The sequence below is a fragment of the Heterodontus francisci genome, chromosome 18, assembly GCF_036365525.1.
Source record: "Heterodontus francisci isolate sHetFra1 chromosome 18, sHetFra1.hap1, whole genome shotgun sequence".
Classification (NCBI taxonomy): domain Eukaryota; kingdom Metazoa; phylum Chordata; class Chondrichthyes; order Heterodontiformes; family Heterodontidae; genus Heterodontus; species Heterodontus francisci.
The window spans coordinates 77,449,614-77,476,101 of NC_090388.1; the positions used below are offsets into that span (position 1 = coordinate 77,449,614).

Sequence of the window (26,488 nt, forward strand, 5' to 3'; positions counted from 1 at the left end):
TACATGGGTGCCGTTTCCTGCCCTTACCCCAAACGGGAAAGGGTCAGCAATGTAGTTTCAAATTTCCACTCCTCCTTTGCTGTCCCTGGCGGTCCATGCCAACCCTTCCCTTCCTTGACTTCTCTGTCTCCATTTCTGGGATAGACTCTCAAACAATATTCACTATAAGCCAACTGACTCCCCCAGCTACCTTGATTACACTTCATCCCACCCAGCTTCCTGTAAAGACTCTATTCCATTTTCCCATATTCTCCATTGCATCTGCTCCTGCGATGCCATTTTCCACACCAGTGCTTCTCAGCTGAGGATTCCCACCTATTGTGGTTGGCAGGATCCTCAACCGTCTCCATCCCATTTCCAGCACTTCTGCCCTGACTCTTCCCCTCCCGCCCAGAACCATGATAGGGTTCCCCTTGTGCTCACCTTCCACCCTGACAGCCTTCACATTCAACGGGCCATCCTCTGTCATTTCTACCACCTCCAGCATGTTGCCACTACCAAACACATCTTTCCCTCCACTCCTCTTTCAGCATTCCGAAGGGACTGTTCCCTCCACGATATCCGAGTCACTCTTCAGTCACTTTCAACAGCCCCTCCCCTTCCCATACGAGTGGAGGAGATACAACACCTTCCCTTTTACCTCCTCCTTGGCCACTGTCCTAGGCCCCAAACACTGCTTCCAGGTGAAACAGCGATTTACTGATACTACTTTCTATTTAGTAAACTGTATTCACTGCTCAAGATGCAATCTCCTTTACATTGGGGAGATCAAATGCAGATTGGGTGATCACTTTGCTGAACATCTTTATTTAGTCTGAAAGTATGATCGTGAGCTTCCATTTTAATTCTCTTCCCCACTCTGACCTCGGCCTCCTACACTGTTCCAATGAAGCTCAATACAAGCTCAAGGAACTGCACCTCATCTTTTGATTAGGCAATTTACAGCCTGACTCAACATTGAATTCTTCAATTTGACATTACAATCACTGCTCCATTTTTTCAGACAGCAGTTGCTGGTACTGATTCTGTTGTTGCCATTTACAGCTCCTTTAGACATTCTTTTGTTTCTTTACTTGATGCGTTACCACCCATTTTGCCTTGCACGATCATCTATTTTGTCATTTAATTTCTGCTGCCTTCCACCCTATCATAGACAATCCTTTTCGTTCTTTTCTCCCCTTCACCCTTTCCCTGCTTCTGTACTTGTTTAAAACCTGTTAAATCTGTAATGTTTCCTAGTTCTAATGAAAGCTGAAATATAGTGCTGAATTTTGTTTTGGTGGTGGGTATCACAGAAACCCACCGGAAAGCAGGGATGGGGGCACCCTCTCCTCAGCCCTTTATCAGAACCTCCGGCCAAATTCAACAGTGGGCAGGCAATTAATCGTCAACCGTCAGGGATGCCATCCCCTTTAAGGGACAAGAACCTACCTCAAGAGCTGAAGGCCAGCTCAGCAGTCCCAGCAGCGCCATGAGGAGTGATGGCCATTGCTGGGACTGCAGTAGGCCCAGGGACCAGGAGCAGCACTGGAACCACAGAGGGCAGTTAGGTGGGGGTGGGCTCACAGGGGCCAGTCAGACAGGCCCCGGCAACAGGGTGGGGATGTAGTTGGTGAAGACAGGGGTTGGGGTCTTGCCGTGGGAATGGCCATTACTGCCGGAGGGCCCTCCATGGTCCATGGATTATATGTAGAGGAGAGATCCCACTTCCCCGAGCCCACTAGGAGGCCACCAGCTCTCACCTGGCAGTGTCTCCACATGGCGGCAGGCCCCTCTAATGCTGACTAAATGCCAACGGAGGTGGAAGGCAGCCCTTAATGGGCAACTTAAACGGCTTAATTGGCCTCCTAGCAGACTTTCTGTCCGCCACAGACCAAATGGCATGGGGTCAAGACAACATAGGGCACGCCGCCCAATGCCATCCCACACCATTTTGTCTGCTTCCTTGCTTCCCAGCTGTCTCCAAGGACTGGATAAAATCCAGAAATGCTGGAATCACTCAGCAGGTCTGGCAGCATCTGTGGAAAGAGAAGCAGAGTTAACGTTTCGGGTCAGTGACCCTTCTTCGGAACAGCTCATTATCTCTGTTTCTCTGTCCACAGATGCTGCCTGGCCTGCTGAATATTTTCAGCACCTTCTACTTTTATTTCATATTTCCAGCATCAGTTGTATTTTGCCTTTGCATTAGCATAAGACGACTTGGTACACTTGTACGAAATCCCTTTGCCGCTTTTTGAACTGGAGCATAGATTTGTGACTGCATTACAATGGTGGACAAAGGAATGTGATGTGAATGGGTTAAGCTTTGGGGCCTGACTATGACAAGAAACCCACTTCAAAGTACAAAAGATCATCATCTTAAGCTGCTTTTACATCAGGCTTTTCATTCAGATTCCAGGAGCCTGGGGCTAGAAATAGAATCACACCCCAATTGGAGGTTCCAAGTGTCTGAGACCAGTGGCCTGACCACATGAAATTGGTCTACCAACCTCATTTGTTAAGGATCGGTGAACTGTGAGCACCAGTCATAGCTCCAGAGGCAGCTTGTTGATCTCAGAACGAAGGAATGTCGTCTGGTCCAGATTTCGGGAGCGTTGGTAAACAGAGGTTGGGAGGGAAGGAGGATGACATGCGGGTGGTGGGTGGGGGCAGCAGAGAGAGGAGCCAGCAGCAGCCTGCAAATTTCACGTGGAGCCAGGATGAGCACTCCTCCACAATGGGGCAAGTTTAAAAAAAACTTCCCTTTCGGTGGCAGCCTCCAGCACACTGTTTAAGGAAGGCTGGTTTAGCTGCCTGAGAATATTAACCTCAGCATGCATGGTGTATTTTGCAATCAGTCGCTAACAGGTTTTGGAAAATGGGCCTCAAGCGTTCACTATTGTAATAAAGGAAACACAACATACAATTTGTGCACAGCAAAGTCCCACAAACAGCAATGTCATAATGGCCAGATAATCTGTTTGAATGAGGTTGAGGAATACGTGTTTGCCAGGAGACCAGAGAGAACTTTAGTCAAAATAAAGTGCAATGTGAAGTACCTAAACAAACTGCATGGTGCATTCCTGTGTAAGCGTTTCCATAACAACATAATAGCTGCAACCACAAAAGTCAGTGACATACTTGTGGGGCTAGGGAGGAGACACACTAATCTTCCCCTTGCATATTTCTATTATTTGAACTTCACTAATCAACTTGAAAGCTTTGATTTTTTTTTTTACAAGTTTTGTTTTACTAGTTTATAGTTAATGCAACATTTATGGGGAAGTAAAACATTTAATGTCTTAAAAATAGAAACTGTAGGGAGGAAGTGATGAATGATATTTATACAAACACCTTGCACAGCTATTGGATTCCTTCCTTTTAACCCCATAGTGACCATGATGTGCCAACTTACAATGCATAGTAACTTGCAGCTGATTGTTCAGTTGAAGGTTTTGAGAGGCTTTGTGCGTTAGAGCCAGCAGTAGGATTGTTTTTAAACTTCCTTCTAGGGGTGCGAGTTTCCTTTGTAAGGTAGGCATTTATTACCCATCCCTAGTTGCCCTTGAAAAGCCTCTTGAATGCAATCACGTGGTGTAGATCAAGAATGTCTTGGCTTTATATAGTGCCTTTCACAACCACTGGAAGTCTCAAAGTGATTAAGTCTGATTAAGTGAACTACTTTGTTCTGGATGTTGTTGATCTTCTTGAGTGTTGTTGGGGCTAATGCACCCTTTAGTGCAGCAGTAAAACCATCCAGACCAGAATCTTTGGTGGACGTCTGTCCTTTCCATCCGTGTTCACAGGGCAGCCAGTACTTTTTTAAAATGTAGACTTGGCATGCCAATGTCACTGGCAGGGTCAACATTTAATGCCCATTCCTACTTGCCCTAACTGAGTGACTTGCTAGGCAACTTTAGAGCGCAGCTAAGAGTCAAGCACATTGGTGTGGGTCTAGAGTGACATATAGACCAGGCTGTAAGGAAGAAAACCTGCTCTGCTTCTAAAGGACATTAGTGAACCAGTTGGGTTTTTACAACAACCCAAAAGCTATGTGGTCACATTCACTGATACTAGATTTTCCTTTCCAGATTTTTAAAACTGAATTCAAACTCTCAGGCCGGAATTTTCAGTGAACCGGTGAGGAGGGACAAGATGCGGTTGGCACTGACGCTCCTGCTCCAATCTTCATTCTTGGCAGAATATCGTGCCAGCTGGCCAATTAACAGCTAGCAGGTGGGGTGGCCAAAGGAAATGGATGCAGCTCTGTCAAGGGGCACAAGCCTGGTGGCTCCAGAATGGCCCAATGCCACATGCATGCCAGGGGTTCCAAAGTCAACAGCTGCGGTGACAGCCACATAGGCGTTGTGCCTGTTCTTGTGGGGAGAGTAACATTTCTCGTGTTCCTGCAGGAGAAGGCGGCCCACAACATCAAGGAAAGGGCCAAGAATGGCAGTGGAATTCCACTTCTAGCATTCTGACACCCATGGAAGAGGAGGCTGTTGAGCTGACAGGGCAGCATGGTGGCTGCTCCATAGTAGACAGTGAGTCGAGAGTGCAGTCGCAAGAGGGTGAGAAGCCTCATGAGCGAGCACGAGCGCCTTAGGAACACCATCTCGCGTGCCTGCCTATGTTCTCCACGTACATGCATCAATCTGAACACCAGCCAATTCTGGACGCTCATGTTTGGAAAGGCGAAACCCTTTGATCTTTGTTATCTCTCGCAGGTCAACCACAAGAACAGAGTTGACATCTCCAGGGGACAGTCGTTCACCTCTGAAGAGGAGAGGTGACCTCAGAGGGTACAGCATCACATCATTCCCTCAGACCCTCCACTAATGCAGATGCTTTCACATTGGTAGGTATGCATTCATGAGTAGATGCAGGGTCACAACCTGGTGAGAGCACCACACAGACACCTGACCAGCTGATGGAGGCTGTGACAGCCAAAACCACTGACATTCGGAGGAATGTAGGAGGCCAGGCCTATGCTAAGTCCCAGGCTGACAATGTGCCTTTGGAATCGTCAGTAAGACAGTAGATTCTGGAAGTTCAGTGTGAGGTGCAGGAAGATCTGGCACCCTGGCTTGGACAGTGGAGGAATCCATCCAGGCCATGGGTGCTGTGATTTCCCTCTCGTCTGCGTGCGTGACCTTTTGCATTGAAGGATTGGTGACTCTGATAGAATGAGCTCTCTATCAGGCCAGTCTGTGGATGCCGGAGATGCACGCAGACCTTCATGCCATCACCTTATCAATAAGCTCAAGGGAGGCGTGGCAAGGCGAGAGGGGGAGGCAGTGCCTGGAGTCAACCCCAGCTCCTCATCCAACTCAGGTCAGCAGGGAGGTACAAGTGTGCCTTACGAGGGGGGAGAAGCAACTGCCTTCTGCATCTGGGGCCTCCTCTCAGGACACTCCTAGTGTGGACAGCAGTGCCTGAACCCCACTGCCAGTGACACCAGTGCCTCATCAGCATTCCGGGGCCTGCCAGGCCTCAGGCAGCCAGAGAACAGCCACCAAGGCCATCCCAGGTGATGGGGCAACAAGGTCAGCAGCCTGCCTCCACTGCAGCTGGCGATGAAGGGGGAGCACCATGCAGGAGCTCACATAAAAGAATTTAGAAAACACATTAGATGCACTTGGGCTTCATGAATAGATAGTTAAGGTGTTACTATTTGTGTCTGATTAGGTTTGTAATAAAGGTATAATTTGTTTTCTCCGCATTTTCATCTATTGTTGGAAGCCCTCTGGAAGTGCAGGATGACACTGGCTCGCCTCGAGGTGTTTGGGAGGGGCCAAGGCATGTGTGCTCATCATTGGGACTGTCTGGAAGGACCAGATGGCATTGGACAAGGGGGCCTAAGCTTGCAACTCGAAGTAAATGGCAAAGTGGAGGTTGAAAATGGACCTTGATTTGGCAGGGAGGGTGATATGGGAAGGGTCGTCTGAATCGTGGATATACGAGCACCTTCCAAGCCTCCCTCGTGCCTATGTCATAGCTCCCTCCATGCAGCCCCTCATGTCTTTCCGAATGCTGCTGCTGGTCATAAGCTTCCTCATCATCTTCCTCATCCGAGGATGCCTCACACTCCACCAAATCCTCATTGGCCAGGGCCTTCCCCCTCTGCAACACCAAGTTGTGCAAAGCACAGCAGACCACCATGATCCAGGAGCACGATTGAGGTACCTGAATCTCATCTTCAGCAGACCTGTGGTCTGGATGGTGGCTCGGGTCGCCAATTGGCTGGCGTTGTATCTCTCCTCTGCCTTTGTCCTAGGGTTCCTCTCTGATGTCAGTAGCCATCTCTTTAATGGGTAATCCTTGTCGTCAAGAATCCAGCCTGGGAGTGAAAAGCTGTGAGTGCCTGAGTATGTACGATCCACTGTCAGTGGTTATAAACAGGTTGCATGTTGATGGAATGAAATCCCTTTACATTAATGGAGGCCACTGGCTGTCTTGTGGGAGCCTTAATGGTCACATGTGTGCAGTCTATCACACCTTGTAACCAGGGGGAATCCAGCAATCCTCTAGCTCTCTCAGACTGACTGTCCAGATCAGTACTGGCTGGCCCTCCTGAAGGGGGCATCAGTCACCACCTTGATGCAGTGATGTGTGGTTGTTTGGGAGATGCAGGGAGGGACAGGATTATTCTCCACTTGGAGAGGTAGGGATTAATCAGGGATAGTCAGCATGGCTTTGTCAGGGGGCAATTGTGTCCAACAAACTTGATTGAATTTTTCGAGGAGGTGACTAGATGTGTAGATGAGGGTAAAGCAGTTGGTGTAGTCTACATGGACTTCAGTAAGGCTTTTGATAAGGTCCCACATGGGAGATTGGTCAAGAAGGTAAGAGCCCATGGGATCCAGGGCAATTTGGATCCAAAATTAGCTTAGTGGCAGGAGGCAGAGGGTAATGGTTGAGGGTTGTTTTTGCGATTGGAAGCCTGTGACCAGTGGTGTACTACAGGGATTGGTGCTGGGACCCTTACTGTTTGTAGTGTACATTAATAATTTAGTCGTGAATATAGGAGGTATGATCAGTAAGTTCGCAGATGACATGAAAATTGGTGGTGTTGTAAATAGTGAGGAGGAAAGCCTTAGATTGCAGGATGATATAGATGGGCTGGTAAGATGGGCGGAGCAGTGGCAAATGGAATTTAATCCTGAGAAGTGTGAGGTGATGCATTTTGGGAGGACGAACAAGGCAAGGGAATGTACAATGGATGGTAGGACCCTAGGAAGTACAGAGAGTCAGAGGGACCTTGGTGAACTTATCCATAGATCACTGAAGGCAGCAGCACAGGTAGATAAAGGTGGTTAGGAAGGCATATGCAATACTTGCCTTTATTAGCCGAGGCATAGAATATAAGAGCAGGGAGGTTATGATGGAGCTGTATAAAACACTAGTTAGGCCACAACTGGAGTACTGTGTACAGTTCTGGTCACCACACTATAGGAAGGATGAGATTGCACTGGAGAGGGTGCAGAGGAGATTCACCAGGATGTTCCCTGGGCTGGAGCATTTCAGCTATGAAGAGAGACTGGATAGGCTAGGGTTGTTTTCCTTAGAACAGAGAAGGCTAAGGGGGGGGGGGGGGGGTGGGGGGCGGGAGGCATGATTGAAGTATACAAAATTATGAGGGTCATTGATAGGTTAAATAGGAAGAAACTTTTTCCCTTAGCGGAAGGGTCAATAACCAATGGGCATAGATTTAAGGTAAGGGGCAGGAGGTCCAGAGGGGATTTGAGGAAAAAAAATTTCACCCAGAGGGTGGTTGGAATCTGGAACACACTGTCTGAAGAGGTGGTAGAGGCAGGAACCCTCAACATTTAAGAAGTATTTAGATGAGCATTTGAAACGCCATAGCATACAAGGCTAGGGGCCAAGTGCTGGAAAATGGGATTAGAATAGATAGGTGCTTGATGGCCGGCACAGACATAATGGGCCAAAGGGTCTGTTTCTGAGCTGTATAACTCTGTGACTATGACTATGAATATGTCTCCAGTGAACTGTTGGAACGAACCGGAGGCATAGAGGTTAAGGGCCACGATGACCTTCATCGACACTGGGTGTCTGACAATGCCAATAGGGTTCAGCACGTCCATCATCATAGCATAATGATCTGGGATGGTCTCTCGGGGGAGGCAGAGTCTTCGGCAACATTTCCGTTGTGCCATCTGGAGGTAGCTCATCCTCTGTCTCTATAGCCTTGCTACAGGGTACCTTTTTCTCCACGCTGGTGCCATGTTAATATTCTTGGTTCTTCTGGTGTTGCAAGGATAACCTCATTGCATCACTGTCATTCACTTTGTGTTCTTGGCAATTGAAACCCCATCGGAAGTCTCCTCCATGTATATGATTCAAACACTGATGCAGGTTGTGGGTAGGGGTCGTTTGGGAGGGGCAACAAATTTCATTTATATTGCACCTATAATGTAGTAAAACATTTCAAGATGCTTCACAGGGGTGTTATCAAACAATGTTGGTTCATCCTTCGAGGTGAAGATGACCATGTCTATCATCTGGGTGTTTTGGTAGGGTTCCAGTGGGTACGTAGGTGACTGCTGAGGCCGATCTGCGCCTGGAAATAGGGCAGGACACCACAGACGACTGAGTTTTGGATGAGCTGCTGGCTCGGGATTTCCTCTCCTTGTGTTTTCTCTCTGCCTCTGATATGCACTTGCTTTCAAAAGGAGGCCGCAGCCCTTTTTTATTTAATTGCATCAGGTGCAGCGATGGTGGGAGAGCTTCTCCCTGGACTTGGGGTTGATATCAAAACTCCCGTGCGAAGCCTTCAGAATGTCCTTTGATCACCATGGAAGTGCACCCCACACTCAAGCTCTCTATAGAATATTAGCTTTGGTAAGCGAGTGTCAGGCATTCTGGCTACATGACCAGCCAACTCAGTTGTGACTGTCCCAATATGGTGTGGATGCTTGGCATGCCAGCTCAGGTGAGCACCTGCGTCTGGTATTTTATCCTGCCATCTGATCTTCAGCAGCTTCTGAAGGCAGTTCAAGTGAAAGTGGCTTCTTGGCCTGATGCTGGTACACAGTCCAAGTCTCGCATAGGTAGAGAACAGTGGGCAGGACTATTACCATATAAACTTTTAGATTGGTAAACAGATTTACTACTCTTCATTCCCAGACTGATGTTCAAATTCTGCTGAATATTAGGCAACAATATTAGGCAACCAGAAGTTTTGCCCTGCCGGGACCTTCTCCCCTAGGAGAATTTTAGACCTAGGCTCTGTTTCCCCAATACATTCAATGAGTGCAGCAGGGTATGCCAGGAGCAGAACCAGGCATACCTAAAAATATGTCACCTGGTGAAGCTACAAAACAGGACTACTTGCATGCCAAACAGCAGAAGCAGCATGCAATAGACAGGACTAAGCGATCCCACAACCAACGCATCAGATGTAAGCTCTGCAGTCCTGTCATATCTGGTCATGAATGGTGGTGGACAATTACACAACAACAGGAAGAGGAGGCTCCACAGATATCCCTATCCTCAATGATGGGAAAGCCCAGCATGTCAGTTCAAAAGACAAGTCTGAAGCATTTGCATCCATCTTCAGCCAGAAGTGCCATATGGATGATCCATCTCAGCCTCCTCCTGAGGTTCCCAGCATCACAGATGCCAATCCTCAGCCAATCCAATTCACTCCATATCAAGAAACGGCTGAAGGCACTGGATACTGCAAAGGCTATAGACCCTGACAACATTCTGGCAATAGTACTGAAGACCTGTGCTCCAGAATTTTCCATGCCCCTAGCCAAGCTGTTCCAGTACAGCTACAACACTGGCATCTACCTAAATGTGCAAAATTCCCCAAGTGTGTCCTGCACACAAAAAGCAGGACAAATCCAAATCGGCCAATTACTGCCCCATCAGTCTACTCTTGATCAGGGCTCGGTCATGTGTCCATACACAGACACCAGTGTCTGTGGTAAAAACGTTGGGGCCCGTGACTGGTAATTTCAGGGACAAGAAATTTCTCATTGGTTGAAAGAGGAAGCAAGTCAGTTTTAAGAAAAAAAAAAAATCGCAGGTGGCAGTTTCACACCCAACATGTGTTTAAAGCTGGAATAGCACTTCCAATTCTGACAAGTTCGGGGTTTTCTGACAGGTTGCGAATTTTTTTAAAGAAGGCCACCAGAAAACCCCAAACTTGTCGGGTGTGAAACTGCCACCTGCAATTTTTTTTTTTAAAATTTATGAATCACAAAGCTGAGAGTTCCTGCTTTCTGCAACTATCAGAGAGAGGGAGGGAGAAAAGGGGAGAGAGCGTGCGAGTGGGGGGGGTGGAGGGGACACACCCCCAGAGAGAGCGAGAGCGAGATGGGGGGGTCTCCCCAGAGAGAGAGAGAGAGAGAGAGCGAGAGCGAGAGCCGGGGGGTGGGGGGGGGGGGGGGGGGGCAGAGAGAGAGAGACAGAGAGATGGAGGGGCCCAGAGGGAGAGATAGGGGGATGACAGAGAGGGGGATACAGACACAGAGGGGGAGACAGTGACACACAGTGAGAGACAGACAGACAGACACAGAGAGGGAAGTGGGAGAGAGATCGATCAAGCTCACTCCTGACAATGCACATCTATCTGGAATACTCCTCATTGCTATAACAAGTGTGTAGGCAAACTTTAATACTGCAAGCAAAAAAAGCCAAGTGTCTCACCAAATCAGTGCCCAACATAGTGACCAAAAAGTAAGTCAATAAATTAGTCTCCTCATTTAAAGCTTCTTCACTGGAGTTTAGAGTGAGGGGAGACTTGATTCAAATATATAAGATCCTGAACAGTCTTGACAAGGTGGTTGTAGAGAGGATTTTAGATTTAGATTTAGAGATACAGCACTGAAACAGGCCCTTCGGCCCACCGAGTCCGTGCCAACCATTAACCACCCATTTATACTAATCCTACACTAATCCCATATTCCTACCACATCCTCACCTGTTGATTGTTTCCTCTTGTGGTTGAGTGGGGGCACGGTTTTAAAATTAGGGGTCGCCCTTTTAGGACAGAGAGGAGGAGAATGTTTTTCTCTGAGGGTTGTGCAACTTTGGAAATCTCTGCCTCAGAAGGTGGCGGAGGCAGGGTTATTGAATATTTTTTAAGGTGGAGGTAGATAGATTCTTGTTAGGCAAGGGAATCAAGGGTTATCAGGGGTAGATGGGAGTGTGGAATTCAAAACACAAACATATCTACCATGATCTAATTGGATGGCAGAGCAGGCTCAATGGGCCAAACGGCCTACAACTGCTCCTAATTCGAATGGTCGTAAAAATACACCTTTGTTGCTGTTTTGATTAATCGCAAGATAAATTTTTAATGCCTTTATCTTTCCGAAATTCTCTCACTGGTCCCTTATGCAAGACAAAAATTGTAATGTGGCCCCCCACGCGTAAATGTTGGACACCCTTTGCTTCAAGCCTTTAACCTTGTGTTTTAAAATAACCTAGCAGCAAAAGTAATTGCAAAAGTAATTCACATTGGAATGGCATTCTATTTTGTTTGCTAGCTAGCTAATACAGTTGTGCTGCTCTCCATTTATATTTGTATGCTAGGCTACTTTATTTATAGGGAGAAATGTGATTAAATTGGACTGTGTTTTGATGGAAATAGATTGTATATACACTTTATATACAGATTAATCACCTCCATGTCCGTGGCTGAGTCAATAATTTTGTCAAATGTCGATGGTGCAGCATGTTGGTGCCTATTCCTGCTCTCAATCAAAGTGATGGAAGGTGTCATCGATAGTGCTATCAAGCGGCACTTGCTCAGCAATAACCTGCTCAGTGATGCTTAGTTTGGGTTCAGCCATGGACAAAAGATCTGAATGGGCAGTACAGTGGCACAGTGGTTAGCACAGTAGCTTCAGAGCTCCAGCGACCCGGGTTCAATTCTGGGTACTGCCTGTGCGGAGTTTGCAAGTTCTCCCTGTGACTGCGTGGGTTTTCACTGGGTGCTCAGATTTCCTCCCGGTGCTCCGGTTTACTCCCACAGCCAAAGACTTGCAGGTTGATGGGGCAATTTATAATGGCCAATTTACCTTAGTGTAGGTGGTAGGGGAATTGAGGGAAGGTGGGATGTGGTACGAATATGGGATTGATGCAGGATTAGTATAAATGGGTGGTTGATGGTCAGCACAGACTCGGTGGGCCAAAGGGCCTGTTTCAGTGCTGTATCTCTAAATAAAAAAAAAAAGCTCCAGAGCTGAGGTACGAGTGACTGCCCTTGGCATCAAGGCAGCATTTGATCGAATATGGCATCAAGGAGCCCTAGCAAAACTGGAGTCAATGGGAATTAGGGGGGGGAAATTCTCCACTGGTTGGAGTCGTACCTAACACAAAGGAAGATGGTTGTGCTTGTTGGAGGTCAATCATCTCAGTCCCATCACTGCAGGAGTTCCTCAGGGTAGTGTCCTCAGCCCAACCAGCTTCAGCTGCATCATCAGTGACGTACCCTCCATTATAAGGTCAGAAATGGGGATGTTCACTGATGGTTGCACAATGTTCAACACCATTTGCAACTCCTCAGATACTGAAGCAGCCCATACCCAGATGCAGCAAGACCTGGACAACGCTTGGGCTGATAAGTGGCAAGTAACATTCGTGCTACACAAGTGCCGGCAATGACCATCTCAAACAAGAGAGAATCTTAATGCTCAATGACATTACCATTGCTGAAGCCCCCACTAGCAACATCCTGGGGTTACCATTGACCAGAAACTGAATTGGACCAGCCACATAAATATTGTGGCTAAAAGAGCAGGTCAGAGGCTGGGAATTCTGCAGCGAGTAACTCACCTCCTGACTCCCCAATGCCTGTCCACCATCTACAAGGCACACATCAGGAGTGTGATGGAATACTCTCCACTTGCCTGGATGGGTGCAGCTCCAACAACACTCAAGAAGCTAGACACCAACCAGGACAAAGCACCCCACTTGACTGGCACCCCATCCAGCACCTTCAACATTCACTCCCTTCACCACCGATGCACAGTGGCAGCAGTATGTACCATCCATAAGATGCACTGCAGCAACTCACCAAGCTCCTCTGACAGCACCTTCCAAACCTGCGACCTCTACCACATAGAAGACAAGGGCAGCAAATGAATGGGACCACCACCACCTACAAGTTCCCCTCCAAATCACACACCATCCTGACTTGGAACTACATAGGCATTCCTTCACTGTTGCTGGATCAAAATCCTGGAACTCCCTTGCGAACAGCACCGTGGGTATTGCTACACCCCAATGACTGTAGTGTTTCAAGAAGGCAGCTCACCGCCACCTTCAAGGACAATTAGGGATGTGCAATAAATGCTGGCCCAAATCCAGCCCAAATCCCATGAATCAATAAAAAAAAGAGGCAAAGACCGTAAATAAACATGGGAGTGCCTTGAGACATTTTTCTACATCAAAGGGGCTATATAAATGCACTTTGTTGTCATGAAACACAAAGGTAAATTTGATGTCACTGTTCCAAGCCCACAGTATAAAAGTCTGCAGGTGACCTACATATAATAGGCAGCCCCTTACATCACTTTCCTACCTTGCAATACTGCTTTTTTTTTTATTAAACCCATCACTTGCCTCTTGCCAAAAGCAGTCATCATATCTCTGTTGTTAACCCCAATGTGATGTTCTGATGTCGTCTCCTCTGCTCCTTTTCTTACGTCACTTCTAAAGAGTCCCTCTCCCCTCAAAGTGTTGGCCCTAATGAAACATTAACTGGTCCTTCTCTTGTTTGGGTGCTGACTGATCTGCTGTGTACATTCTGTTTTTATTTCAGATTTCCAGCACTCATGGTTTCCCTTCAAGCGAGAGCTGGACCTGTGTTTGGCTGGGGAGCGGACATCAGCTCGTACGAAAGGTAGGTACCTGGTAACATGAATCAGGTCCGGGATGGTAGAAACTGTAGAAAGATTTACAGCACAGAAGGAGGCCATTTGGCCTGTTGTGCCTCTGCTGTCTAAAAACTATCTAACCCACCTATTGGTTCGTAGCCCTGTAGGTTATGGCACTTCAAGTGCCATAACCTAAGTGTTTGGTCTCCTCGACTAGTTTTGATTGCCTAACCTGGTGGGGGTGGGTGGTGGGGGTAGAGAGGAATTTTCCAGAGCATTTTTCCCCTCATTAGTGCTGTGTTTTCACCTCTTCCAGGGCATTTCATGGTTCTTCTATGGGGGAAGGGGTGGGCAAGGATGAAGTGTCTAGTCATGATGCTCCTGCAGGCTCGATGGATCATCTGCTCTTTTTTGCCATCATTTTGATATATCTGTGTAATAGTAGCTAAAAAAAAAAAAAAAATCACTGTACAGGTGCAGAGACTTTGCTGTATCATGACTCCAAGTTTGCTCCCAGCCCAGGATTCAGCTCATTGATAGAGCACTATCCGAATGGAAGTTTTTCTCATCACACTCAACGTTGTTGGCCATTTTCCAATCAGACAAGAAAGAAAGACTTGCATTTATGTGGTGTCTCATTTCATTTCTCAAAGCTCTCAATTGCATTTCGCGAACAATTAATTACTTTGAAGGGCACGAACTATTTTTGTAGAGATAGACGCAGTGGCCATTTCTGCGCACAGGATGATGCCAGTAGCAGCAGCAACAACTTTTGTATTCATATAGCGCCTTTAATGTAATAAAATGTCACCGGGTGCTTCACAGGAGCATTATAAAACAAATTTTGACACCAGGCCACGTAAGGAGATATTAGGTCAGAGGACCATAAGCTTGATCAAAGACATAGGTTTTAAGCAGTGTCTTAAAAGCAGAAAGGAAGGAAGAGAAAGAGTTTAGGGAGGGAATGCCAGAGCTTAGGGCCTTGGCAGGTGAAAGCACAGCCGCCAATAATGGAGCAGGGATGCTCAAGAGACCACAATTGGACGAGTGCAGGTATCGCTCAGGGTTGTGGGGCTAGAGGAGATTACAGAGATTGGGAGTGGTGAGGCCATGAAGGGATTTGAAAACAGATGAAAATTTTAAAATCTGCACGTGGATCCACACATGGGTCAGCGAGCACAGGGGTGCTGGGTGAACAGGATGTGGTACAAGTAAGGACACAGGCATCAGAATTTTGGATGACCTCAAGTTTACAGGAGGTAAAACATGAGAGATGTTGGAATAGTCAAGCCTAGAGGTAACAAAGGTATATTGAGAGTTTCATCAGCAAATTAGCTGAAGCTGGGGTGGAGCAAGGCGATATTAGGGAGGTGGAAATCGATAGCCTTAGTGATGGTGTGGATATGTGGTCAGAAGCTCATCTCAGGGTCAAATATAACACCAAGGTTATGAACATTTTGGTTCAGCCACAGCCAGTTGCCAGGGGGAGGGATGGAGCCGATGGCTAGGGAATGGAGTTAAGCAGCAGGGTCCTAAGACAATGTCTTCTGTCTTCCCAATATTTAGTTGGAAGAAATTTCTGCTCATCCATACTGGATATCAGACAAGCAATCTGACAAGCTTGAGACAGTGAAGGGGTCAAGACAGGTAAGGGTGGGGTAGAACTGTGTGCAACTGATGCTGTGTTTTCGAATGATCTTCAGCTGCTTCAATCACCTTTCCTCAGTAAGGTCAGATTTGGGGATGTTCGCTGATGATTGGAAAGTGTTCAGTTCCATTCACAACTCCTTAGATACTGAAGCAGTCCACGCCACATGTAGCAATATTTGGAGAACATTCAGGCTTGGGTTGATAAATGGCAAGTGACATTTGTGTCTCACAAGTGAAAGGCAATGATATCTCCATCAAGCGAGGGTCTAACTATCTCCCCTTAATATTCTACAGCATTACCATCACTGAAATCCACCATCAATAACCTGGGGGTTACCATTGACTGGAAACTGAACTGGACCAGCCATATAAATACTATAAGTTTAAGAACAAATCAGAGGCTGGGAATTGTGCAGCGAGCAACTCACCTTCTGACTCCCCAAAACCTGTTCAGCATCCACAAGGCACAAGTCAGGAGTCTGATGGAATACTTAGTGAACTTAGAGGAGAGGGAGCATGATGAATGGATATTAAGATTGAAATCACCGAGGATGAGAAGTCACTTGGTACAGAGGCTGAGGGAGGAAAGCAGTGAAGATATCTCAGTGAAAAATGTTGTATGGAACTTGGTGGATGGTAGAGAACAAGGATTTTAAATGAGACACAAGAGCGGTGGAAGGCGGCGAGATGTTCAAGGGAGGAGAGTAAGGGACAGATAAAGGTGTTATTTGGTGATAAGCACCACACCACCACAGTGGAGGGGAGGCTGCATTTAGGGGGAAGGTGTCCTTACCCCTCAGCTGGATTTCCGTCAAGGCCATGATGCAATCATCCATAATGAGTTCAGTGATAGCAAGGGCCTTGTTCACAAGTGAACGGACATTCTAGAGGGAGGTAAAGAGAGGGTAGGTAATCGGTGCAAGGGTCAGCACCGGGAGAATGAGTTGGACGGGGAGGAGATTGGCAAGATTAACCTCCATTGAGCCCACAGGCTGGGAAGGTTGGCTAGAGAGTAAAATGGGGCAGCTAGGATTGCTGCTCATGAGGAGGCAGCAGTGAGTGCCTTGATAGACCATTCTGAAAATGCCAAGAGAGGCACAGAGGGAAGCTGTAGGCTTGACTAAGAGTGAGTCAAGCATGTGACCGCAGCAGGACAGTAGGAAGCTCAAGAAATATTGAAGGGTTGGGACAAGGATTTCGGAGTGCAGAATGCCTGAGAGGGGAGAAATGAAAAGAGGCATGACGACAAGAGGGAGGAGTCCAGAAGGAATAAAGCAAAAAGCAAAAACAGTGGAAATAGAAGCAATAGTCTTGGGTCCAGTGCAGCAACCAAAACATACACATGAATGGACACAGAATAGAATAGAATGACAGAATCGTTGCAGTGCAGAAGGAGGCCATTCGGCCCATCGTGTCCACACTGGCTCTCTGAAAGAGCAATTCCCTCAGTTACATTCCGCCACCTTCTCCCCGTAACCTTGCACATTCTTCCTTTTCATACAACCGTCTAATTCCCTTTTGAATGCTTCAGTTGAACCTGCCTCCACCACATTCACAGGCAGTGCATTCCAGTCCTTAACCACTCGCTGCGTGAAAAAGTTTTTCCTCATGTCACTTTTGCTTCTCTTACCAAATACTTAAATCTGTGCCCTCTTGTTCTCGATCCTTTCACAAGTGGGAATAGTTTTTCTCTATCTACTCTGTCCAGACCCCTCATGATTTTGAGTACCTCTATCAAATCATCTCTCAGCCTCCTAACTTCTCCAAGCTATCTTCATAACTGAAATTCCTCATCCCTGGAACCATTCTCATGAATCTTTCTGTACTCTCTCCAATGCCCTCACGTCTTTCCTAAAGCGCAGCATCCAGAATTGGACGCAAAACTCCAGCTGAGGCTGAACTAGTATCTTATACAAGTTCAACATAACTTCCTTGTTCTTGTACTCTATGCCCTTATTAATAAAGCCCAAGATACTGTATGCTTTATTAACTGCTCTCTCAACCTGTCCTGCCACCTTCAATGACTTATGCACATATACACCCAGGTCCCTCTGTTCCTGCACCCGCTTTAGAATTGAACCCTTTATTCTATATTGTCTCTCCATATTCTTCCTACAAAAATGAATCACTTCACATTTTTCTGCATTGAGCTTCATCTGCCACCTGTCTGCCAATTCCACCAACTTGTCTATGTCCTTTTGAAGTTCTACGCTATCCTCCTCACAGTTCACAATGCTTCCAAGTTTCGTATCATCTGCAAACTTTGAAATTGTGCCCTGTACACCAAAGTCTAGGTCATTAATATATATCAGGAAAAGCAAGGGTCCCAACACTGATCCCTGGGGAACTCCACCACAAACCTTCCTCCAGCCCAAAAAACATCCATTAACCACTACTCTTTGTTTCCTGTCATTCAGCCAATTTCATATCCATGTTGCGACTGTTCCTTTTATTCCATGAGCTATACGTTTGCTCATAAAAGTCTGTTGTGTGCCACTGTATCAAACGCCTTTTGAAAGTCTATGTACACCACATCAACTGCATTGCCCTCATCAACCTTCTTACCTCCTCAAAAAAACTCCAGCAAGTTAAACATGTTTTTCCCTTAAGACTAAAAAATTATGGCCAGTGCCTCTGCGATTTCCACTCTCACTTCCCTCAATATCCTTGGATGCATCTCAACCGGCCCTGACACTTCATCCATTTTAAGTACAGACAGCCTATCTAATCCTTCATCTTTGTCTATTTTAAACCCCTCCAGTGTCTGACCCCTCTTTCAACATTGCATCTGTCTTACCAAGGAAGAAGATACAACCCAGGCAAAGTATTCATTTAAACAACTCAGCTACGCCCTCTGCCTCCATGAGTAAATCCCCTTTCCGGTCCCTAATCGGCCCCACTCCTCCTTTTACCACCCTTTTACTATTTATATGCCTATTGAAAACTCAAATTACATAGACCTGCTGAGGTAGCAATTATGAGGATACCAATATCCCGGTGTTAAATGGGGATTAGAAAGGAGGTAATAGAAGGGAGACTACAGTTAATGTCAGAGGTCCCGTGGTGGGATAAAGTTGATGTGGTTAGGGTGGAATCAGCGGAACGACAACAAAATGTTCAGATTTGGAGTCAGATGTGACGGGTGGGTGAAATCTAGAAGCTATTTGAAGGGTAGAGTATCGGAGGACTCATGGATTTCCATGGGGATGCAGAGCCAGGAGGTATGCAGAATCAGTTGCAGGGCAGGAAAAAAACAATGACACAACTGGAGGTCGCCATAAGATCCAGAAGCAGCGAAGAAATGTACTTTGGCCCAGGAAGCAAACTGTATCTGAAGCTAAAAAAACTGAACCAGTTGGTCTGTCACATACTCAGCGGGGGAACAGCAGCAGTGGGGGAAGAGCTATAAGCTGATCAAAATTACTTTAAAATTTTATCAACAGCAGATGAGAGACACAGCAGTCTTATGGTGGAGTACAGTGGAGTTCAGTGCAGAAGTGTAGTGTTGATGTCTAGAGCAGTCCAGGAATTTGGCAGTCAAATTGAGAAAGATCCAGAACTCGCTGAAGAAAGCAGAGAGCAAGCATGGTCAAGTGAGCAGTGGCAGCTTAAACTCACAATTAACTTGTAGTTAGGGCTAAAATATGCCTATTAGAGCCAGGGGAACTTATACAGTGGGAGAGGGGAAATTGGGGGTGAAAGGGTGTGGGGACAGAATAATATGGGGACATTGAAGGTGAAATAATTAATCAATCATGTACTACTAACAAAATAACCTCGGAGCTGCAGAGACAGCTTATCAGAAATAACTTCATAGCTTCAGGGCTGCACAGATAGCTTATCAGTAGAAGTAGACTTACAAGCAGAAACTAACAGGACAGCTGCAGGCTGTTTAATAGTAGCCTATTGTATAGCAATCAGCCCAACGGTCCAAGGAGATAGGGGGGAGAGAAACTGCTAGAGGAGAAGGTGATAAGGCAGTACCCCAATCAGGCCATAACACCAAGAAACTGCAAAGTTTGTAAACCAATTGGGAACATAAAGGGGGTGTCACTGATTTGTATAAAGAACTAGAAGAAAGGCAGAAGAGAAGGGCAGGTGGAAGGTGGAGGTAGAGATCTGTGTATGCTCGCTTTGCTGATGTAACCATTTCGTACTGCAATAAAGTTTCTTAAAGCTACAGTCGGACTTCGTCTCTGTGTAACTAATGGGATCCAACAAAGGGCCAAGGATGACAGCCAATGACCAAGGATAGACGTGCATAGCAAAGAGCTCCCTAGGGAGCTGACCCCCCGGAATCATCTTGATCCAGGTACTACAACAAAGCAAGTAACGAATTGAAACAAAAACAAGAAATGCTGGAATCACTCAGCAGGTCTGGCAGCATCTGTGGAAAGAGAAGCAGAGTTAACGTTTCGGGTCAGTGACCCTTCTTCGGAACGAATTGAACTGTTTTTCTGTCGGTGGCAATACCTGCTCCTCTGAGTCATACCACTTGAACCACCAGACTACGGAAGACAGAATCTTGGTTTAACATCTTAATAAAAAAAGTACTCTAGCTACATTTACACAGATTTATGACAATATCAGAACCACTCAATTGTATTACTCCCTTGTAAGGTTTTCATTTTTTAACCTTTTCTCATGCTTACAGGCATATTTTGGGCTTGCTCTCTACTAACACCTGAGTTACATGGAGTTCCAATCTTCATAATTTAGTCTTTTAATCTAAAGTCTTAAAATAATAATGACATTTTGTTATATTGGGATTCCTTTTGCCAGGAAGCAGAAGCATCTCTGAAGCTGTACCCTACAAAAAAGAGAGACTTGCATTTCCATTCTACCTTTCACAACCTCAGAATTTCCCAAAGCACTTGAAGCCAACGTAAAGTGAAGTGCAGTCACTGTTGTAAAGTAGGAAATGTGCCAGCCAATTAGTGCACAGCAAGATCCCAAAAACAAATGAAATAAATGACCAGATTACCCACTTGTGTAGATGTTGGTTGAGGGATAATTGTTGCTCAGGATGCCCTAGATAACTCTCCTGCTCTTCAAATGGTGCTGTGGGATCTTTGATTTTTTTTATTTCCAAAATATACTTTATTCATAAAAATCTGTAAAAAAATACATTACCAAAGAGTTTCAAACAGCACCAAGTCAAAAAATACAAACAGTGCAAAGGTGATCAGTTTCCTTCAATACAATCATGAGTTGCCTCACAACCCTTCCATTTCATTTGTTATGCCATATACATTTTTACACTTTACAGCAGACAAAATTTTCCCCATACAAGGATCTTTGATTTTTTTTTTTTATTTTTTTTTATTTCCAAAATATACTTTATTCATAAAAATCTGTAAAAATTACATTGCCAAACAGTTTCCAAACAGCACCAAAAAGTACAAACATTGCAAGGGAGATCAGTTTCCTTCAATACTGTCATGAGTTTCTTCCCAACCCTTCCGTTTCTCAATTGTCATGTCAATTACAGTTTTACATTTACAGCAATTCAGAATATTAACGATACAGTTCGAGGGGTTTCCCATGGATCCAGCCCCTCAGTCTAGCTTGGTGGGGGAACCTTACACTGTGGTCTTTCCCCATTGAGCCTTTGCTGCGGCTGCCCCAAGCTTTAGTGCGTCCCTCAGCACGTAGTCCTGGACCTTGGAATGTGCCAGTCTGCAACATTCGGTGGTGGACAACTCTTTGCGCTGGAAGACCAGCAAGTTTCGGGCAGACCAAAGGGCGTCTTTCACCGAATTGATAGTCCTCCAGCAGCAGTTGATGTTTGTCTCGGTGTGCGTCCCTGGGAACAGCCCGTAGAGCACAGACTCCTGTGTTACAGAGCTGCTTGGGATGAACCTTGACAAAAACCACTGCATCTCTTTCCACACCTGCTTTGCAAAGGCACATTCCAGGAGGAGGTGGGCGACCGTCTCTTCCCCACCACAGCCAACGCGGGGGCACTGTGCGGAGGGGGCGAGACTTCGGGTGTGCATGAAGGATCTGACGGGGAGGGCCCTTCTCACCACCAGCCAAGCTACGTCTTGGTGCTTGTTTGAAAGTTCTGGTGATGAGGCATTCCGCCAAATGACTTTGACGGTCTGCTCGGGGAACCATCCGACAGGATCCACCGTTTCCTTTTCCCGTAGGGCCTTGAGGACATTCCGTGCAGACCACTGCCTGATGGACCGGTGGTCAAAGGTGTTTTTCCGCAGAAACTGCTCCACGAAGGATAGGTGGTACGGCACGTCCCAACTGCACGGAGCGTTCCGCGGCCATGTGACCAGGCCCATCCTTCGCAACACCGGGGACAGATAGAACCTCAGCACGTAGTGACACTTGGAGTTTGCGTACTGGGGATCTACACATAGCTTGATGCAGCCGCACACGAAGGTGGTCATCAGGATGAGGGCCACGTTGGGTACATTTTTCCCGCCCATGTCCAGAGATTTGAACATCGTGTCCCTCCGGACCCGGTCCATTTTAGATCCCCAGACGAAGCGGAAAATGGCTCGGGTGACTGCCACGGCACAGGAGTGGGGTATGGGCCAGACCTGCGCCACGTAGAGCAACAACGTGAGCGCCTCGCACCTGATGACCAGGTTCTTACCCACAATGGAGAGAGATCGCTGCCCCCACATGCCCAACTTTTGTCGTACCTTGGCTACTCGCTCCTCCCATGTTTTGGTGCACGCCCCGGCCCTTCCGAACCATATCCCCAGCACCTTCAGGTAATCTGACCTGACGGTGAAGGGGACAAAGGATCGGTCAGCCCAGTTCCCAAAGAACATGGCCTCGCTCTTGCCGTGGTTAACTTTGGCTCCCGAGGCCAGTTCGAACTGGTCGCAGATGCTCATCAGTCTGCGCACGGACAGCGGATCCGAGCAGAAGACGGCGACGTCATCCATGTACAGGGAGGTTTTGACCTGAGTGCCTCCGCTGCCTGGGATTGTCACCCCTCTTATGCTCGCATCCTTCCTAATAGACTCAGCAAAGGGTTCAATACAGCAAACAAACAAGACCGGGGACAGAGGACAGCCCTGTCTGACTCCAGATTTGATCGGGAAACTTTCAGATTCCCACCCGTTGATTGACACTGCGCTACTGATGTTTGTGTAGAGCAGTTGGATCCAATTGCAGATTCCCTCCCCAAACCCCATTTTGGAAAGCACGTCCATCATGTAGGTGTGCGATATCCTGTCAAAAGCCTTCTCCTGGTCCAGGCTGATGAGGCAGGTGTCCACCCTCCTGTCCCGTACGTAGGCGATCGTATCCCTGAGTAGCGCGAGGCTATCAGAGATCTTCCTGCCGGGTACAGTACAGGTCTGATCGGGGTGAATCACCAACTCCAGAGCAGACTTGACTCGACTGGCTATGACTTTGGACAGAATCTTGTAATCAACATTAAGCAGTGAGATGGGCCGCCAATTTCTGATTTCTACCCTCTCCCCCTTCTGCTTGTAAATGAGGGTGATGATGCCTTTTCTCATGGATTCTGACATGCTACCGGCCAGGAGCATACTCTCGTATACTTCCAGCAGGTCCGGGCCGACCCAGTCCCACAGGGCCGAGTACAACTCGACCGGTAAGCCGTCGCTCCCGGGAGTTTTACTCGCCTCGAAAGACTCGACGGCCTTTGTCAGCTCGTCCAGAGTTAGCGGCTTGTCCAGTCCCTCCCTCCTGCTGTCATCTAAGACCTCTGTGATAGATGACAGGAAGGACTGGGAGGCTCTGCTGTCTGTGGGCTTCGCGTCATACAGCCCAGCATAAAAGGATTTGCTGATCCTTAGTATGTCGGACTGCGAAGACGTTACCGAGCCATCTTCTTCCTTCAGGCTGCTGATAACAGAGCTCTCTCTGTGTACCTTTTGGAAGAAGTAACGCGAGCACGTCTCATCCTGCTCGATGGAGCGGACTCTGGACCGGAAGATGATCTTGGAGGCCTCCTTGGCAAAGAGCGAGGCCTGCTGGCTCTTCACCTCTTGGAGGTCCTCCTTGACCTCGACCCCCATTGACTGCAACCGGAGTAGATTTTGCATAATTTTCTGGAGTCGGGACAGTTCCCTCTGTCTCTCTCTCGCCTTCTGAACACCTTTGTGGATGAAGAACCTCTTGATGTTCTCCTTAATCGCTTCCCACCAGTGAACTGGAGACTCAAAGAGGGGTTTCACGGTCCTCCAACCTTTGTAATCCCTTTTGAGTTCCTCAACGTTCTCTGGGGTCAGCAGTGTCGCATTGAGCTTCCACGTCCCTCTGCCAACCCGCTGGTCGTCCTGTAAGTGACAGTCGGCCAGTAAGAGGCAGTGGTCGGAGAAGAACACCGGCTTGACGTCGGTGGATCCGACCGTGACAGCACGGGACACAAACAGGAAGTCAATCCTGGAACGGGCAGACCCGTCCGATCTTGACCATGTGTATCTGCGCTGCGCTCCGTCTGCAGGTTTGCTGAAGACGTCGTGCAGTTTGGCATCCTTAACTGTTTCTACTAGGAATCTGGACGTAGCGTCCAGTTTGCTGTCGTCACTGCCGGATCGTCCAGCCGCATCGATGATGCAGTTGAAGTCACCGCCTAGGATGACCGGCCTGGACGTCGCCAGCAGCAGTGGGAGCTGCTGGAAGACGGTCAGCCGCTCGCTGCGTTGTACCGGGGCGTACACGTTGATCAACCGGAGCGGAGCGTTGTTGTACATCACGTCTGCTACGAGGAGGCGGCCGCCCACCACCTCCTTAACTTCGGAGATGGTGAAGTTACCTCCCCGCAGCAGAATACCCAGGCCGGAGGAACGGCAGTCATTACCCCCCGACCAGATCGATGGCCCGTGGGACCACCATCGCGACCACTGCGATCTTTGATGTCCACCTGAAAGGGCAGGCAAAGTCTCAGTTTAAATTCTTGTCTGAAAGATGGCACCTCTTACAGTGCAGCACTCTCTTCATACTGCAGTGGAGTGTCAGCCTGGAATATGTGTTCAAGTATCTAGACTGGAGTTTAACCATCAACTTCACAACTCATAGGAACTGGAGTAGGCCATTCAGCGCCTTGAGACTGTTCCGTAATGTTATTAGAATATGGCTGACCTGCACCTTGGAAGCATAGGCTGACACTGCTTTTGCACAACAACTAACAAAGGCCTGATCACAGTAGAATAACATGCTCCAGGCACAAAAAGTAAGGTTAAAACATAGGGTGGGCTCACTTTTTGTCCTTCCTGCATACGATTGCGATCAGGAGTGGCAGCTGAGCATTAACTTGAAAGGTATATGTAGATTTAATGGGCGGGTTCACATTTTGCAGCTCCGAGAATCCAGTGACTCAGAGGGAAACACCAGCATTTCAGCAAAGTCTCAATTTCTTGTGAGATACACATGACTAGAGAGGGGCACAGGATGGGGATGGGCATATCCAAAATACCAACAAGACTTTCACAAGTCATAACAGAAATTTCACAAATCGCAGCCCTTAGTCACAGACCACAGTCCCTCACCTGACAGATCCAGCCCGGTTTTTTCCCCAGGTACTTTCGCCCGCGTTGTGTGTTTGTGTGTAAAATCAGCCAAGTTCCACCTGCATACTGTTTTTGGAGGAGAGGAAGTACATGAATGGTTCTAAACCTAGATTTGTTAAACTATATATATATATATATATAGACACGCACACATACACCTCCTTCCTCTTTGCAAAAGTTTCCCTGCAGATCATTTGGTTTTATTTTTGTTACCTCAACAAAACACTTGAAAACTCCCTATTTTTTGCTTTTTCCCCTTCATTAATAAATAGTCTCCCCCCACCCGCTCCTTCTTCCACGGACCACATCCTCTAACAACAACAAGGCTGCTTCAATCTGTAGAGAGGCTTTTCTTAAACCTACCTTCTTGTGTCAAGAGGAGGAAATAGCTGCTTTGTTCCTTCAAACATCTAAAAGAGAAACTAGCTGGCGAGTGAGTTCCCTTTGGTTACATTATCACCATGGGGCTCATGCCGTTTTCTCTCCTCAGGTGCAAAAACTGGTAAACAGGTTACACCAGTCAAACAGGTTCAACATTCACCTCTAACTTCTTAAAGGGGCCATGCCACAAATTAGCTCCAGTGATTTAACCAGCAAATCAGTGACGGCTCACTTGTTGAGTGACACTGATTCTTACTTAATTCTTTGCTCGTTCCATTTAATGGGTGGTTGAACAATTGCAGCTGCCTATATGTCCATGTGTGATGATAAATACTGCCCTCAACACTCGCTCTGTGAAAAGGTGTTAAGGTTCACTTTTGTTACTAAAGCTTTGTAAAAAAAATTCATAATTAATCTTTTCCAATTGGATGAAGCGGCATTTTTCTAAGGTCCATCTATGATCTGCTCTTAACTTGAAGCAGCCCCCTCCCCCACCAACTCCACAATTCAAATGCCCTTTCAATTTAAATGTAAATTGTGCAACAAAAAAAGAGGGCTCCTGTACTGCTATATTTAAATTGCTTAATTCAATCCACTGGACAGAAGCATAGAATCGTATAGCACAGGAGACCATTAGGCCCATCGTGCACATGCCAACTCTCTAAAACAGCTACTGATGTGGCTCTTATCAAAGTCACAAATGCCATCCTATGTGACTGTAACAAAGGCAACAACTATTCCTCCTCATCCTTCTTGATCTGTCTTTAGCCTGTGGCAGAGTTGACCACACCATCCTCCTCCAATGCCTGTCCGTCTCTGCTCATGTCTCAGCTCTTCTGCTGCTGAAACCTTCATTTATGCCTTTGTTAGCTCCAGACCTGACCAGTCTAATGCATTCCTGGCCAGCCTTCCACATTCTACCTTCCATAAACTTGAGGTCAACCAAAACTCTGCTGTCTGTGTCCTAACTCGCAATGTCCCCTTCACCCATCCCCCCTATGCTTGCTGACCTACACTGATCCCGGTTAAACAATTCCTCCATTTTAAAATTCTCATCCGTGTTTTCAAATTCCTCCATGGCCTCTGTAATGTCCACCAGCCCGACAACCCTCCAAG

At 47.0% G+C, this 26,488-nt stretch overlaps 1 protein-coding gene and 1 long non-coding RNA gene across 6 annotated transcripts in view; one reads left to right on the plus strand and one right to left on the minus strand.

Annotated features, from left to right (window-relative positions):
* Nucleotides 1-25,547, minus strand: part of svopl (SVOP-like) — a 154,002-nt gene extending 128,455 nt beyond the window's left edge. For 3 of the 5 annotated variants that reach the window (XM_068051049.1, XM_068051045.1, XM_068051050.1), the window contains exons 1-2: nt 24,971-25,030; nt 20,471-20,596 (exon numbers count right to left, since the gene is read on the minus strand). The gene's annotated coding sequence lies outside the window, so the exon portion shown is untranslated. Of the gene's footprint in view, nt 1-20,470; nt 20,597-24,970; nt 25,058-25,354 lie in introns of those variants that run through there. The other 2 variants (XM_068051046.1, XM_068051051.1) reach the window with 2 other exon arrangements.
* Nucleotides 3,437-19,155, plus strand: LOC137379740 (uncharacterized). Its single transcript, XR_010976899.1, has 4 exons — nt 3,437-3,513; nt 4,707-4,837; nt 13,778-13,858; nt 15,777-19,155. It is a non-coding gene; the product is annotated as an uncharacterized lncRNA (long non-coding RNA).
* Nucleotides 25,548-26,488: the final 941 nt, after the last annotated feature.